The sequence below is a fragment of the Cervus elaphus genome, chromosome 29 (genome assembly GCF_910594005.1).
Source record: "Cervus elaphus chromosome 29, mCerEla1.1, whole genome shotgun sequence".
Classification (NCBI taxonomy): domain Eukaryota; kingdom Metazoa; phylum Chordata; class Mammalia; order Artiodactyla; family Cervidae; genus Cervus; species Cervus elaphus.
Window position 1 is genome coordinate 50,668,939 of NC_057843.1, and position 13,310 is coordinate 50,682,248.

General features: G+C 40.2%; 1 protein-coding gene across 5 annotated transcripts in view; it reads right to left on the bottom strand.

Annotated features, from left to right (window-relative positions):
• The window catches only part of PRUNE2 (prune homolog 2 with BCH domain), a 277,828-nt gene that overhangs the window by 148,170 nt on the left and 116,348 nt on the right, over positions 1–13,310 (bottom strand). The window lies entirely within an intron of this gene.

Here is a 13,310-nt window from a genome sequence, read left to right on the forward strand (position 1 = left end):
GAAATCCCCTGGAGAAGGAAATGGCAATCTACTTCAGTATTCTTGCCTGGAAAATCCCATGGACAGAGGAGCCTGGCAGGCTACTGTCCACAGGGTCGCAAGAGTCGGATATGACTTAGCGACTAAACCACCACCACGATACATAAAATAGATAAACAACAAAGACCTACTGTACATCACAGGGAACTATATTTAATATCTTGTTATAACCTGTAATGGATAAGATGCTGAAAAGAATCTGAATATAGCACAGGGGAATATTTTCAATATCTTGTAACTGGGTTATCACGGGTTATTATCATAACCCATAATGAAAAAGAAGCTGAAGAAGAACATTCAGTTCAGTTCAGTTCAGTTGCTCAGTCGTGTCCAACTCTTTGTGACCCCATGGACTGCAGCATGCCAGACTTCCCTGTCCATCACCAACTCCTGGAGTTTACTCAAACTCATGTCCATTGAGTTGGTGATGCCATCCAACCATCTCATCCTCTGTTGTCCCCTTCTCTTCCCACCTTCAATCTTTCCCAGCATCAGGGTCATTTTAGATGAGTCAGTTCTTCACATCAGGTGGCCAAAGTATTGGAGTTTCAGCTTCAGCATCAGTCCTTCCAATGAATATTCAGGACTGACTTCCTTTAGGGATTGACTGATTTGATCTCCTCATAGTCCAAGGTACTCTCAAGAGTCTTCTCCAACATCACAGTTCAAAAGCATCAGTTCTTCAGCATTTAGCTTTCTTTGTAGTCCAACTCTCACATCCACATATGACTACTGGAAAAACCATCACTTTAACTATAGACCTTTGTTGGCAAAGTAATGTCTCTGCTTTTTAATATGCTATCTAGGTTGGTCATAGCTTTTCTAACATATATTTTTATATATTCTTACATATATACACACACATACATATACATATATGTCTAACTGAATCACTTTGCTGTACACCTTAAACTGATACCACATTGTAAATCAATTCTACTTCAAGAAGAAAATAAAAACTAGTGGTCTAACAAAGGTGAGAAGCACAACCAGGTCACTTTTTTGCTCTTTTCTGTTAACTGGAAAAGTTCATATTTGCTCCAAAACTTTTCTGTCTGAGAAAAGGAACAATTTATATCAAGAATAAAAAACAAATCAAAGCAAATAAACAATACAATTTCTTACTTTGGAATTTGTTACCTGATCCCACCACTTCTTCTATTTCCTATTACTTTATACACACTTATTTTTCCTAACTTATTTTTACTTTACCAAAGTGGACTTTGCTGTCACCACTGGAATGCACCAGCTCGAGGGAAAACTTGGAATCTGTATATGCACTAATTGAGCAGGATTGGAATAGACAAGCCACAGCACTCCCTAACCTTTTCTATTGAAGAGTTAGAAAGCTTTTTAAACCCTGGGAGGATATCAGAATGAACAAACTGATTCAAAAGTTGATTTATGTTGGACAATCTAGTCTTTGTTCATGTTACCTGACTTTTTAAATTGTCATTCACTCACCCTGCCATCACATCACATACAAACTATTCAACAATATGTCTTAAACAAATGTGTACAATAATCATGTTGAATCTTAGCTTGCCTGTTCCTACGTTACAACTGGTTGGTAAAGAGAATTTAACAATAAGGAAACTTACTTAGGAAACCTTGTGTGTTAATTAGTTTTGGCAGAAATAACCCCACAAAAAGAGGGTGGAATGCAATTGATGAAATAAAACAAGTAGAGAAATGGGAACTATAAAGAGAAGGAGCAAGTGAAAACAAAATGAAATGACTGTGTAGGAGACAGCAGATCTATTTTAAGTCTGCAGGGCTAGGAAAGGACAGGTATTTTTAAACTTAATTGGATTGTTTCAAATAACAACTAGATTATCTATTTGAAAACTTGGGCAGAGTTCAGGGAAAGAAATAAGCTCACTTCTCTAAATCAGAGAGAAATTAAGATTGTTTTTTAAGTTAAAAATGGAGGGGCCAGGTGAGATCTAGAGCCTTTGGACAGTGAAGAGCTTGTAGATTTTAGGGACAGCAAAATGTAAGTTCAAATTCTATTAGCAGCTGTGAATAACTTTTTGTCCCCGAGCCTCAATTTCCTCATCTATCAAATGGGAACCCTAATGTTGACTCCACAGAGAGGCTGTAAAAATCAGAGATCATTTATGTCAAGTTCTTAGCATACTGGGGTCACTCCGTGAATTATAAAACAATACTTCAATCCCAAAGAGGAAGAAAAGTCTCCCTGTCACTTGCCAAACTGAGCTGAGTAGGATTAGACAGAAAATCAAGTGTGCATGGGAAAAACACACCCTTGTTCATGAAACACTTGTGTGAAAGATCTAACGACTAACAGAAAATCTTATGATACTGGGACTGTAGATGAAAACAGTCAGCTAGCATACATCTCTCTGAAATTGATGTCAAAGGAGAACAATACTATTGTTATTTTTTTTTTTCATTTTAAAAAGCATTTTCTTTCTCTACCCATATTTCAGGTATGGAAAGACTATTATCTCTTTACGTTTGTCCTAGAACTCTTGAAGTTTTCTTGAGGGTAAACTTGATTTTACAAGATCCCATTTCAGCCCCATCCTCCTATGTCTTACACCCTCTGAAAAATGCACAGGGACTGCTCACCTGGTCCTCAGGCCAGTGACACAATGACATTTCTGACCTAAACTCTCTTGCTCTTGGCTCAGCACAACACCAGGTCCTACCCCTTCTGTTGTACCTGCTATCATTACTCTCCAATCCTACGATCTCCATTCCTAAGGAACATTCCTAGTTCTATAGTTTTCCTTTTTGTTTTTCCCTAATAATTTTATTTATTTTTGGCTGTGCTGGGTCTTCGTTGTTCTGTGGCTTTTCTCAAGCTGCGGCAGGCAGGGGCTACTCTTCCTTGTAGTACACGGGCTTCTCATTGCACTGGCTTCTCTTCTTGTGGAGCATGGGCCCTAGGACAGTCTCAATAGTTGTGGGGCATGGCCCCACCTGCTTTGCAGCCTGTGGGACCTTCCCGCACCAGGCATCAAACCCATGTCTCCTGCATTGGCAGGCAGATTCTTTACCACTGAGCCACCAGAGAAGCCCTCTGCAGTTTCTTATTTGCTTTCAATGAATTCAAATCAGTTTTTCAGGTATCAGATTTTGGAAAAGACAGGTTAAAGAATACTGACTTTATTTTTAAATATTCATTCTTTATAACTATAAAAACCAAGTTTCAGTTTTCCAGAGTAATCAACTCATGAGAAAAAATTAATAATTCAGTAAACACAAGTGAACTTTGATTTCAGCCAAATATCTAGGGCTGTTTTACAAGGAGCACAAAGGTATGAATAATCAGTAAGGCCTTACAAGTGTTCCCCTCAAGACATTCAGTTTAGACTGGGTTACTGGCCAAAATTACTAGGACCTTCATCTTCCTGGTCATTGTTGTGAGTTTTTTTATGTGATAGACCAAAGACCCCCTGAATAAGCCACATACTGTGATGACTGAATATATTTCCCTGTTGTAATCAAATGCAACATAGCTATCAAAATAGAAACTTATAAAGCTAGTACCTGGAAGTTAACAAGAATGTTAAGCAACTCAAAAAAATGATACTAAGTTTAGCCAATAAGTCAAAATTTTACTTTTCCTCTATTCTTCACAAGCATCTATAATTTCCATATGGTTTGCATATTTTTTTTTCTCGTATAAAATTCTCATATTTCTCATTCTCTTGTTTCTCCAGAGATGGCCAGCATTCTCTTGAGGCAGAAACGTGGTCTTCCATCCCAGAAAAATATGGAACAATGAATTAACTCATTGACACGGATAATTTTCTCTTACAATCTTGTTTTGGGAGGGCTATGCTGGGTCTTCATTGCGGGACAGGCTACTCTCTAGCTGTGGTGCATGGGCTTCTCACTGTGGTGGGTTCTCTTCTTGCAGAGCATGGGCTCTAGGGCACGTGGGCTTCAGTAGCTGTGGCTCCTGGGCTCTAGGGCACAGGCTGATTGTCGTGGAACATGGACTTAGGTGCTCCATGCCACGTGGAGCCTTCCAAGATTAGGGATTGAACCTGCGTCTCCTGCACTGTGAGGGGGACTCCACGACTGAACCACCAAGGAAGCTTCTTACAGTCTTAAAAGCTAATTGTTTCTGGTTGGATAGGGGGAGATGATTAAAGCGGAAGGCACTGGATGCCAATGATAACGAGAAGAGGGCCCCCAAACTGGAGCAAACCTGGAATGATGGAACCGTCAGAGGTGGGGGGACATTAGTTCGGAGTAAGCTCAGTAGCAAAGTGGTTTGATGAAGGCTTGGGGTTGCAGAGGGTGGGGTCTGAGGCTCAGCCCATATGTTGACTGGTTGTGTGAACTTGGGTCACTAGACGGTCATTTCTCACTTGTGAGCCTCAGGGTCCTCATCTGTAAAGTGGGGTGATAATATGATCTTCTTTGGGTTATTAGAGAAATATAGACATAGAGAACAAAGGTATGGCTCCAAGGGGAAAAAGGAGGGGTGAGATGAATTGGGAGATTGGGATTGACATATATACACTATTGGTACTATATATAAAATAGATAACTCATGAGAACATACTGTATTGCACAGGAAACTCTATGCAATGCTCTGTGGTGACCTAAACGTGAAGGAGATCCAAAGAAGAGGGTGTATTTGTATTTGTGCAGCTGATTTACTTTGCTGTCCAACAGAAACTAATACAACATTGTAAGGCAGCTGTGTTGTTTTTCAGTCATTAAGTCATGTCTGACTCTTTTGCAACTCCATGGACTATAGCCGCCAGGCTCCTCGGTCCACAGGATTTCCCAGGCAAGAATATTTTGGAGTAGGTGGCCATTTCCTTCTCCAGGGGATCTTCCCGACCCAGGGACTGAACCCCTGTCTCCTGCATTGGCAGCTGGGCTCTTTACCACTGAGCCACTGGGAAGCCCCGAAAGCAACCATGCACTGTGTGTGCTAAATTGCTTCAGTCGTGTCTGCCTCTTTGCGACCCCATGGACTGCAGCCCACCAGGCTCCTCTGTCCATGCGATTCTCCAGGCAAGAATATTGGAGTGGGTTGCCGTGCCCTCCTCCAGGGGGTCTTCCCGACCCAGGATTGAACCCATGCCTCTTATGTCTCGTGCATTGACAGGAGGTTCTTTACCATTCGCACCACCTGGGAAGCCCTAAAGCAACTAAACTCCAATTAAAAAAAAAAAGAAGAAGTTAAGCTATTAAAAAGGGCATTTCTGGTTCTGGGCAAAGACTAAGTACCATGACTGTACAATATGTTTTTCCTAATTGACCTCTTGAGTTTTTCAGATAAGTCACGAGTTATCTTAAATAAAAGATATTTTAATATTTCCTCAGTGATTCCTTCTCACTTTTGAAGGCACTATTTTATATGATAAAAGTTTTGAAAGAATAGATTTCAGTAAAATATAATATCAATGTAGATTTAAATTTCCTGGATGGGTAATACTCATGTTCACAGGAAATACTTCAGAATATGTACAAGATAATTAAATGGGCAATAGGTAAAGTAAAAAGTTTAAACATTATTTTTTGAAGCATCTTAATGTTCCTTTAATTATTTGGTAGAGAATGGAAAAATAGCAGTTACTTCTGCATAATCCAACCTGCAAGATTAAGGTTCTAAAGACTGAGATCACTAAAGGAACAATTGTCTTCAAAAATCAAGGTTCTATTCTGAAATATGTCATGGATGTACTTCAAGACAAGTAATCTACTGAACAAGTTTTTTTCTGGAATGGACTTCTATGGAAAATATTAATTGTCAACACCTAGTCACTTTCAACTCTCAAAATGCTTCCTCTTAAGAGAAGGTTTTAGATTCTCATATATATTCCTGTGGAAAGAAAGCACTGTGGTTTGGATTTTGTAAAGTCTTTATTCAATATAAACCAATATGTAAAGAAATCTCTATAACAGGAATCTGGAACAGTGTCCCTGATGCTCATAAATACTCACTGTATTGTCTGAAATGACTTATCTCAGTCCTGACTGTGGGCTCAGATTTACTGTACAGTTCATCAACTTCTCAGCATGATGGATAATGAATGTTTCATTTACATCGTTAATTGCCAAGCCATGGATCCCGCAACCTTTAACCCGTATGCTTTATCCCATTATCACCATATGTCAATATAATTGCATTTAACATTCCAAATGATAAACTTTCTTCTATGCAGAGAAATATTTTTCACAAAGAAATCATGTGAGGACTAGTGATAAAATACAAGTTTATTACAGGAAAGGACAAGAACTAGTCCAGAAGCATAGGTAGATTCTCATAACTTGTAAAATCCATTTTGGGACAAGGACTGTTGGTTACATAGTTAGGAAAAATAATGGTATTTTCTTAAGGAATTATCTTTGTTAGCTTTTAATTCAACAGAGGCATAAAAAGAGATTCCCAAAGTGGTGCAATTAAATCATCCGGCCTATACAATATCCCTCCAAAGTCTTTTTAAACTAGCTAGTAATAACTACATGATCCAATTATATTAATATTGTCTACCTTTATTTGGTTATCAGCCAGCAAAGCAATAGTGAAGTAATAATCTCCTACCATGACCACTAATTCAGACTTAAATTTTCACTGAAAAGAGTAAAAAATATCAAACATCAAAAATCCTAAACTGGAAGAAAAGTTGTGAGACCAATTTGGCCACCTGTATTCAAGATTCATTTAAAACCAAGAAGCAAGATGAGGCTAAAACAAAGATGGTTTTTTTAGGCTTGGGCGTCAGGTGATATCTGTAGATTTGCCCAGGGCCACACAGACTGCAGTGCAAAGCTGGGGCTATGCTTGCCACCTTGACCTCCAGGGTTTCCCACCTCAGCAAATGATCCAGTATATCCCCCAACACACCTGAGAATTATCTAAGGCATTATTTTTCTCTCTAATCACTGTAGTCAGTCCATCAACATATACCATTAGTTGTGACTCAAAAGTATACCTTAAATCTGTCTACCACAGCCTCACTGCCCCTCATCCTGCTTCAGGACACGGTCACCTCTCCCCTGGTCTGTAATGGAAACCTCCATTCCATCTGTATGTGTCCTTACCTCCTTCCCACTGAACTTTGCCATGTTCCTACCTTCTTAGACTGTTTCACTAGCTTCCATTGTACTTAGAAGAAAATTTCACAAATCCACTGTTTACTGTGAGGCACTGGAGGATCTGACTTGACCACTTCTCCAGCCGTGTCATGCCATTCTCCTCCCCACGTGCACTATGACCCACTCAGTTCCTAAAGGATGTTCTGTCAATTTTCTGAATGTGTCAATCTATCTCCTATTTCAGAGCCTTTGCACTGCTGTTCCCTTTGCCTGCAATGCTGTTAACCCTAATCTTCTACTCTGGTGTACCTTGATTTATAAGCCTAAAAATGACCTTATCAAGGAAGTTTTACACAACCTCCCCATGTAATGTAAAGTAGGTTATATTGCTGTTATATTTTCTCATAGCAGCATCCTATGCTTTTCTTTAAAACAGTGTTAATCACTCAGTCATGTCTGACTCTATTGATCCCATGAACTGTAGCCCACCAGGCTCCTCTGTCCATGGAATTCTCCAGGCAAGAATATTGGAGTTGGCAGTCATTCCCTTCTCCAGGATGCTTTTCTTCACACCACTTAAATTAGTTTGAAATACACATTTATTTGTTTAATGTCTAGCTCTCCCACTAGACTGGAAGCTCCCTGAGGATAAAAATCATGTATATTTGATCTCCTTCTATCCCCAGTAACTAGCACACAGCATACTGAATGGATGAAGGAGTTAGTTAAAATGGCTTACTTGATTTTACCATGGAGATGTTGGATGGTAGGATGTTGGATGTAGGATGTCGGTAGGTAAGATAATCAGAGACACAGAAACCTAGAAAATGTTGGGAAAGCTCAAAAGTACTTCAGACCCCTTAGAGAAGAAATGAGACAGCAGAACTTCCAGAGAGGGAGAGAGTGAGTGAATGTCTTTACTGGGAGAAACATTCTGCATTTCTGATCATTTTAGAGAGGCAATACAGTGGAGTGGTTAAGACCATGAACTCTGGAGCCAGATTCTACTTCCTCATATTTAGATGACCTTGGGAAATTTCTTATTTCTCTGTGCTTTATCCTCTTTATCTGAAAAACGGGCATAACAATAGAACTTCTTCCTGGGATCATCATCAGGATTAACCGAGTTAATTTTTGTAAAACCTATAGAAGAGTACCTGCCATGTGTTAAGTTCTATATAAGTATATCAAATAAAAATAAAATTTTGGAGTTACAAGCAGTTTATCTTTGGAGATACTTGAGTACTATATACTTTATAGCTTAATGAATTATAACACATGTATGGCATGGCTCATAGCTTCACTGAATTAAACAAGCCCCTTTTACCACAACAAGACTGATAACACATACTTAGTGAAAATACCAAGTAAATACCAGTAAATACCAAGGTCAATAACCAAAGAGCTAGTCCACTCCGAGTCTCAGTGGTGATGCATTTCTGGATTATCATTGATTGCACTATTTTTCTTAGTCAGTGCACCAAAGACTATTGGATGTCTTGATGGCTGGCATGAGTTACATGACAGAATGAGGACCAGACCAGAAGCCAGAAGTCATGGCTTTTAGCCACAGTCCTGCGATTACCTAGTTGTGTGACCTCAGCAGATATTCTAGGCCTTAGATTACTGTCTATGAAACAAGAACTTTGAATTAGACAACCTCAATATCTTTCTTAACCTCTCACATTATGTGTCTTACATTTCCTTTGATTCTTTTAAAAAGCCCAAAGCAGTGCATACAGAAGATATGGTAATTAAATAGAGAGGCACAGAGCCCAAAGCAAAGGAGATACCTAACATCAACCGTATTTGATTATGCATTTTCTAACCAGAAGTCCTATGACCTGTAGGATCTGTGGAGGGGAGCTCAGGAGAATGGCATGTGTGGGGCACCAGATATGTGCCAGGCACTGCGAGAGAAGCTTTACAAAAGTTATTTCATGTGTTCCTGCCAACAGCCCAGTGAGACAGGTAGTAACATTCTATGCGCTCCATGAAGCAACAGAGTGCTGGTGAGGCCCAGAGGCTGACAACTCATGTATAGCTCCCAACAAAAGGTCAGGGAGGGCTATATCTGTCATTTGTCACCTTCCATGGTGGCCTACTGCCGGGAGCCGGCACATGAGATCCCACCCATGACAAGGTCAGGAGGGAGAAAACCTGATCGGGTTTTCAGGGATTACGAAAAGCTGCCCCCGGCGCTCACCTTAAAGATGATATCTGTCTTTCTGATGCTTGCTTCAAAGGACTACTCCCTAATTTCTGTGACACAGGCAGAAGGCCTTCCCCGATCTCTTTCCAAATAAGAATCAATTTAGAACTTTAATCAATAAGTTTCCCGGGTGGTGGTATTTTATGAGATTATCCAGGGTGAAAGGAGTGTTTTAATTTAAATTCCTTTGCTGGTATTTTAGTTTGTTTGGCAAATGCGTTTATGCCCTTGGTACTAATATGCATGATTGCTTATAATACCCTAATCATAAAACAGCATAAAGAACCTGATCACATAAAGGCCCTAATAGGCACAGAGCCCTTCGGGGGTGAGGAAGCCCTATTAGAGAATATAAAAATATTATTCTAAAAGTGGTTATAGTTAAAGATTTAGAAAAATAAGAGTTTAAAACTGTTAATTTTAACCAGGAATGCTAAACAGGGGCTGCCTCACTGGAGCTGCAGAGTCTTTGTGTGGTAAACCTTTTAGATAAATTTAACTGATAACTTCTGCAAAAGGACTGACCTTTGTGTTCATTAAAGAATAGATTACGGAAAACAGCTTTGCATTCACCTAGGTCATAAAATGTCAATAGGCCCCAAGGCCAGAAGATAATGTACAAGACCCTCATAAACAAAGAAGTATGCAGAAAACATCCTGGTTTCGTGAAGAACAAGCTGATGTAATGTTAAACTATCTTCCCCTTAGAAATGTACTAATTTAGGGTATAAAAGCCACGGTAAAAAATAAAGCATTGCCAGACTCTGCCAGACCCTGCAAACACCCCCGTCTGGTCATTCTCTCTCTCTCTCTCTCTCTCTCTCTCTCTCTCTCTCTCCCTCGCAGACTTGGCCCTATCAAGGCTGGTCTCACGTGTCTTCTCTCTCTCTCGCCGACACCGTTCATCCTGAGGGTATCCCCTGGATCCCGCCGAGGCTGGACCCCGGCAGCCTACATTTCCAGGAGGAAAACAAGAGGGGCTGATGACTCAACCAACAGAGGCCACACATCCGGTGCAGCTGAGATAACTTGTCACTGGAAACAGCAAGATGAAAGTGTAATATCTGAAAAGACATGATTTTGCATGTTTCCTGCCCTTTTAGATACTCCACACACAAATACAAAAGGAAGCACAGAAATAGCAACTTTATAAAGCAACACTGAGCACTGGATATCCTCCTCAAAAATTCTTAATGGCCTTGGCCTCCTCTGCTCATTTCTGTCCTTCCTAGTTACTGGCCTCCCAGGATGTACTGTCCACTCTCTGTGCCTGGGCTCCTACGGTCTGTCTGGAGCTCTTGGATTTATCTCACAGAGTCTAAGATCCTTACTTTGGCTCCTTTCTTGTCCTTGGATGTTGGTTCTTCATGCTCCCACATCTCAGGAAGAGGCACCCTGCCGCCATCTTGGGACATCAACAAGTTTTGCCCTATGTCCTCCCCTATGTCGGGGAAGAATATTAGAACATAAATTTATGTGTTCCTTAATGGGGAAACAAGGAAATAGATCCCGTTATGGATGTTTATTTGAAAAATGATTCAGGATTTGAAATGTAGTCACTAAGTGAGCATTACCAATGACAGAAATAGGCAAGATGGATTCACAAGACATGTAACAAACCAAACCGAATACTATGCTGACAGTGAGGTGAACAAGCAGGGGAGGAGATAATCACAGGTTACAAGGGCAGGATTCTAGCCCTGCTGCCTGTCCATGACCAAGCCATCTCCTATTTCCTAGCCTCCATTTCCTAACCTGCAAAATAAAAGCATGACAACACTTGATCTCTAAGGCCCCTTCTGGTCCCAACATTCTCTGTAAACCTACTCATGTTAATTTTCAAGGTTTAGTTTCCAGGTCTGCAGTGTGGTCTTTCTACACTGGTAGGATAAAATTCTCTATTTGGTTCAAAGACCAAATATATTCATGTTGTTGACTAATATTTTATTGACTGTTTTTCCTAAAGTAGAGTACTGGCACAGTGCATTGATAAACTGTCTTCCACTGAGTCTCAGGCCCTTCCCAGGGCTATATTCAATAGCATACACAAGATGATGATTGTGGAGTGAGTTATCTGAGCACAAACATCCTAAGTGCCTTTGTCCACAATGAAATTAACTTTTCACTTTTGTGCCCATTTCCAAGCTCAAAGTGTTGTTCCATTTAAGCCCACCAGGTCAACCTTTTTGTTTTAAACTGTAGAATTCTATGCCACATGCAGCTATGGGAATTTAATTACATATTCTCTCTTCCAGTCCTTATGCAAACGTTGTTTTAAATAATCACCGCTGGAACTAGAAAACTCCTGAGGGATACTATTGGTATTTTACAACCCAAAGATGATTGAGTCCTTTATCCCTCCCCTGTTTCTTTCCAGCATAAAGTTCAAATGCTTAGCCTTGCAGTGAGGCTCTCCATCTCTTCGCCTCTCTCCATCTCAGCCTCATTTGTCATCACCATCACCTCCTCTCACGTGCTCAAACAAAATCTCTCCAATTTTTAGTTCTCCAGACAAATCAGTCATACATTATTCTCTCTGTCTAAGAGGCTTTTCCTCACCTCCGAAATCTTGAATGATGTAAAGTTTTTAATATAGAGCTGGCCCAAAAGTTCGTTTGGGTTTTTCCATAAGATGTTATGGAAAAATTTGAATGAATTTTTGGCCAACCCAATAACAAGTCTATCTTGCCTCACAAAAAATAAGGACACTTACGGGATTTATTATCAATGAAATAGTAAATGCTGGGAGGAAATGCTTGATTCCAAAAGGTTTAGTTAAATTTATGGGATGGGATGCAAGAGCCACATAAGGGGATTTGTGGGGGCATGCCTCTAGGCTTTGGGAGTGGGGCCAAGACAGAGAACTTTATATCATTCTATATAATATACTCCATTTCTCTTTCCATCCATACTCCTCCTCCAAGGATAAAACACATACAGAGAAAGAAGAAGGAGAGACACAGAGAGAAGGAGAACAGCCTACTGGTTGCAGAGAATGCTCTGGCAGTCCAGGATGGCAAGTGCCATGTTCTCCTCTGATTCCTGTAGCCTCTGGGTGAGCTGAATGTTTGGCTTTTTACGAAATCAAACAAGCTTTTTACAGAATCCATGCAATGCTAATCCCCAGAGGTAGCCTCTATCCATTTCATTCTATATGGAGTGCTCTCCAGAATTTTAGCAAATCCCATAGGTCACTTATCTCAACTTTGAGATGTCTTTATCCCCTTAATTGAGAAAAATAGGGAGCTCTTGTGAGCCACTATTGAGGTTCCCTCCTGGCAAAAAAACACTTACAAAGAGCTACTCAGGACTAGCTGTTCAGAGCTGTCTTGTGACTGTGTGCACGTCAGACTGCCTCTCTCTCTCTGACCCATTATTGCAGACTTAAAAACAAGCATGTTTTCAAATGGCGCTATGAGCTGCCAATGATGTATCACCATCATATCTCATTATTCTCCACTAAATGTGATAATAATGTGATCCGTTAACATAAAAAAAGTTTGACTTCACAAAAGCAGCTGGAAATGGACAACCACAATATGCATAAATCTAACTCCTACCATCGGCTACACACTGCTTGACACATATTGTTAGAAGCACCTCGCATTTGCAAGTTCTCTTAAGCAAAATACTTGCATTAGGTCCCAGCTGGGGCTGTGCATCAGGCACTTTGGAGGAATATTCAATTCTCAGCGGAAGCCAGATTTTGAATCCTCTCATCTTTTAGGACTCATTTACTAGGCTTGGAGAGGATTCAGGCAGCTCAGGTGCTCCCACAGATAGCTCTGCACTTCCATCCCTCCTTGCTCATTGATGGCCCAATGAATAAAGGTTATCTTTGAACTGATGCTCATGAGGAATTAAAAAAAAAAAAAGAACTGTAAATGATACCAACAGCAGAGATCAGAAAAATATTAGATTTAAGCTTACATTGGTCAACAGAAACAAGGGTACAAAGGACTTTGAGAAATCACTGTCCTTGTCTCTATAAGCCCCAGTCAACAGCAGGGCCCAGCACAGGGAT